Here is a 4,078-nt window from a genome sequence, read left to right as displayed (position 1 = left end):
ACAAAGATCGAGTCCACGAATTGAAGGCACAGTTGGCTAGGGAATTTGATATGAAGGACTTGGGACCAGCAAACAAGATTCTAGGGATGCAAATTTAACAAGATAGAAACAAGAGGAAGATTTGGCTTTCTCAGAAGAATTATTTAAAGAAGATCTTGCGACGCTTCAACATGCAAGATTGTAAGCCAATTTCCACCCCACTTCCTATTAACTTCAAATTATCCTCAAGTATGTCTCCTAGCAATGAAGCAGAGAGGATGGAGATGTCTCGAGTACCGTATGCATCAGCAGTGGGAAGGTATGCATCAGTAGTGGGAAGTTTAATGTTTGCCATGATATGTACAAGACCAGACATTGCACAAGCAGTGGGAGCAGTTAGTCGATACATGGCAAATCCTGGTAGAGAGCATTGGAATACTATTAAGAGGATCTTGAGATACATCAAGGGTACCTCAGATGTTGCATTATGTTATGGAGGATCAGAATTTACTATCAAAGGTTATGTTGATTCAGATTTTGCTAGAGACCTTGAGAAAAGAAAGTCCACTACAGACTATGTGTTTATAATTGCAGGAGGAGCTGTGAGCTGGGTCTCTAAACTACAGACTGTTGTAGCGTTATCCACAACAGAAGTTGAGTACATGGCAACTACACAAACTTGTAAAGAAGCAATATGGACAAAGAAACTTATGGAGGAGCTCGGGCACAAATAAGAGAATATTCTTTTATAATGTGATAGTCAAAGTGCCTTGCATATTGCAAGGAATCCAGCGTTTCATTCAAGAACAAAACACATAGATGTTCAGTATCACTTTGTTCGCGAAGTGGTGGAAAATAGAAATGTGGATTTTCAGAAGGTTCACATAAAGAAAAACCCAACAGATGCTTTGACCAAACCAGTCAACACTGATAAGTATATATGGTGCAGATTCTCTTATGGCCTAGCAGAAACGTAAGTAGCATAAAGATGGAAAGTATAGAAAGAATAGAAGAAGCACAAATGATCAAGTGTGAAGACTTGCTTAAATCATCAAAGTCTTCAAGTGGGAGAATGTGAAAGCAAGTCGGCACAGCCAGCTAAGTCCAAAACAATAGGCACCAATTTGGTGCCTAAGTCAAAAACAATGGGCACCAATTCGGTACTACTTGCAGCACCAATTAGTGCCCCTTTATCTCATGCATGGATGCTTGCCTATAAATAGGCAAAGCATCCACGCCTTAACACATGCACTTAAGAGAGAAATAAGAGAGGAATAGTAGAGTAAGAGAGGGAAAATAATCCCACAAAATTGTAAGGAATTTGTGAGAGAGTAAGTGAGGTGTTTTCTCCTATTATTAGAGAGATTTCAGTTGTTCTCTTATTAATAAAGAGAGGTTGTAATTCCCACATTACTTAGTAAAATCCTTCTATACTTGTTTGTGGACGTGACCTAATTTGGGTGAACCACGTAAATTCTTGTGTGTCATTTCTCATTTTATCCGAACCTTTGCCTTTTATCTTGTTGGATTTATATGTCAGTATCTTAACAGAATGGACACACCAAATATTCTTCATACTTAGCTAAGGAACAAGGTTCTACGATAGATAGCCCACGAATCTAGTAAATATCTGACCTGCTATGTACATGGTGAAGTGCAAACTCTTTTGTAAATTACGAGCAGGAAATCAAGCACGCAAGTTCATGTGGTTCTATATATAATATCTCATGCCAAGCGTATCCATGTTCTTCCATTTCAAAGCGGTAAAGAGGTATAATCAGAGCTAGGTATAATTTCCTGGAAAAATATGGTATTTTTGTCTGTACATACGTATACATATGTGCAAGCTTTAAAATGATGCCTTTGCCCATCTTCAGATTAATTAAAATGAACTCTCTACAAAAGAAATACCAATGAATAGGGTAGACACGCGAGGCATCAAAATCCCAGCATACCCAAGAAATAACCATTACAGGATATTTCCTGGTAAAAAACAATGATCAAGAAGCCGATACTGGTTTGGCATAAGTGGAATTACGCGAGGCATCAAAACATTCGTGTCCTTCTAGGACAACTTGTCAACCTATCATGGATCCAAACATGAAGCTGATCGAGATAACGCGTAATGTCGTTCTTAGAATCTTTTGAGATGTGAATGTGTGACTTTGACTGGTAGTTCCAAGAGTTGATGGAAATAAGAAAAAACCAAAATAAAGTAACAAGATATTATTTTTTTATTTATAATATAAAATAACAGCACTTAAGTAAATATCATACTTATAAAATATATAAGGTAGTGAAACTTTAATTTTTCATCTCAACGGTTAACTGGTTGGTTTAGTTATATTAATAGATTGATCATTTTACATAGAAATGTTTTTATAAATAAAAACTTAATAATTAAAAAATAAAAAATTAACATAATACAAAACGATTAAAAACATGATTTAATTCGTGATTTGATTAACTTATGACAAATCTAGATAAAATAAATTAAAAATTATTATCATCTTTCCATCAATTTTTTCTTACAAAATAATATTATTTTTAATTCTTTTTATATCTTTGACGACAACTATAGATAAAAACTCTCGTGGAGCCAGGCAAGAAGTTTCTTGGCTGTAAAAAAAAAAAAATTAGGTTGCTAAAATTTGCGTACATTTCACATGATGAACTTGAATATATAATTTATTTATTTATTATATAGAAAGATAGGGATATTGGTTTACATGGATCCTATAATGCTACAATATAATGCTACAATAACATTATAACATACAATCTACATGAATGAATTTAATTATTAACTACTCTTTCATCTATAGCCAAGGAAGCTCCACTTGAGCCGGTCAAGCTGGCTATGCATAATCCATCAAAAGGAAACTCTGAAGAAGATAAACTAGAGAAGGATAGAAGCAGTCGAAAAAAGAAAAGGCACGAGGAGAAGAAAAAAAAACATGAAAAACATGATAGACACGAGAACCACCATCCTCATGATCCTGACAAGAAGAGGAAATGCTAGAAAAACAAGGAGAGGAGGAGACACGACTCTAACTCAAACTAAATATCCAATTTCTCTGGATATTTTATCATTAGTTCATGATAGAGATATTATTAAAAATAAAAAATAATCTAATCTATATAAAAAAATTTCAGAGTTATTTTCTGTGAATAGAAAATACAGACTTTTTATTAATATTTTTTTTGCTAGATTAGAAAACCTTTAAATATAACTTATTTTTTACATTTTTATTCATCTACTTGGCTCACTGCTAGAATTTAATGACTTCTACATTTTAATTTTCACTTAATTTAAAATTTATACTAGATGTAATTCATCTTAAAGATATTTTTATATCAAGAACCCAATCATCTCGTAACTGTGAGAATTCCATCTAATTAAGACTACAATAAAAAAAATTTGTCATGAGTTAATCTAAAGACTAAATTTACGTATTTTGTAAAACATTCCCATTTAGTTATTATTATGGAATACAAGAGATGAAAATAATGCACCAAGAGTATATGTTTTTTTGTTTTTTAATTAAAAAACGAAAATTCATTTTAAATTTATTCAAAAAATATATTCATTTTCATGTTTCCTCGTGTCTCTTCAATCGAGCATGGTTTTTTTATATTTGTTTCTTTCATATGTAAACGCAATTTAATTGTTATACATAGAATTGACAAGTCATCTATCCAGTTTTGACCCTGCTAAATTTCATTTTATTTTATTTTAAAAAATGATTTTTTATTGCTTTGTCTTTTCTACTTTTAAAATAGAAGGAACAAAGTTATAATTAATTATTTCTGTAAATTACCAGGAAATCAAGCACGCATGTTGTTGTGGTTCTACAGCTTCCATTTAAACGCGGTAAAGAGGAGCTAGGTATAATTTCCTAGAATAATATGGTAAAGAGGAGCTAGGTATAATTAATATCTCATGCCAAGCGTATCCATGTTCTTCCATTTCAAAGCGGTAAAGAGGTATAATCAGAGTTAGGTATAATTTCCTGGAATAATATGGTATTTTTGTCTGTACGTACGTATAAATATGTGCAAGCTTTAAAATGACGCCCTTGCCCATCTTCAGATTAAT

This window comes from Populus euphratica, unplaced genomic scaffold (genome assembly GCF_000495115.2).
Source record: "Populus euphratica unplaced genomic scaffold, PopEup_1.0 scaffold24.1, whole genome shotgun sequence".
Classification (NCBI taxonomy): domain Eukaryota; kingdom Viridiplantae; phylum Streptophyta; class Magnoliopsida; order Malpighiales; family Salicaceae; genus Populus; species Populus euphratica.
Note: the sequence above shows the minus strand (reverse complement) of the source record.